The sequence below is a fragment of the Pipistrellus hanaki genome, assembly GCF_964339955.1.
Source record: "Pipistrellus hanaki genome assembly, chromosome: 15".
Taxonomy (NCBI): domain Eukaryota; kingdom Metazoa; phylum Chordata; class Mammalia; order Chiroptera; family Vespertilionidae; genus Pipistrellus; species Pipistrellus hanaki.
This window is the reverse complement of record NC_140517.1, coordinates 12,175,628-12,176,139: the sequence shown is the minus strand read 5'-3', so window position 1 is coordinate 12,176,139 and position 512 is coordinate 12,175,628. Positions and strand designations below refer to the sequence as shown.

Here is a 512-nt window from a genome sequence, read left to right as displayed (position 1 = left end):
ACAGCGTTTTCTCTCTAGGACCACCTTGGTCTCCAGGCATCGTGGTTCTGGGCAGATGCTGTTTTAGGTAAAAGGGTAGTCATGGAGCTACAGTCGGAAGTATATAGCTGGGCTCAAGTTCAAATGAGTCATCCTTTTTCAAACTCTGCTTCTTTCTTGATTAAAGGTGACATGTTATTTGTGGGACATGGACTATGGCAGGTGGGAATGATCCCAGCCTTGAGAGAAAGGATCTCTAGCCTTCCAGAATCCTGCTGTGCTTTTGTCCCACAGCTTTCCGCCCCTTGTTTCTTGCTAGTTTCTTGAATTGTTCTTGTGGACTTTTCCTCAGGGATACATTGACCTGCAGGTCCCAATTCATATGTAGTTCCCTGCTCACCACTGGAGACTCAGCTCACTGCTCTAGCAATGTTGCATTGGTGAACGGACCATGCTTCAGCAGCTCTGACCCGGGCAGCTTGGACCTGTCCTCCACTGCCATACCTTTCCCTGGGGGCCTGACACAGAACGGG

At 49.4% G+C, this 512-nt stretch overlaps 1 protein-coding gene across 1 annotated transcript in view; it reads left to right on the top strand.

The window, feature by feature from the left end:
• Positions 1 to 512, top strand: part of TMED6 (transmembrane p24 trafficking protein 6) — a 328,748-nt gene that overhangs the window by 150,941 nt on the left and 177,295 nt on the right. The gene's annotated exons all lie outside the window — the stretch shown is intronic.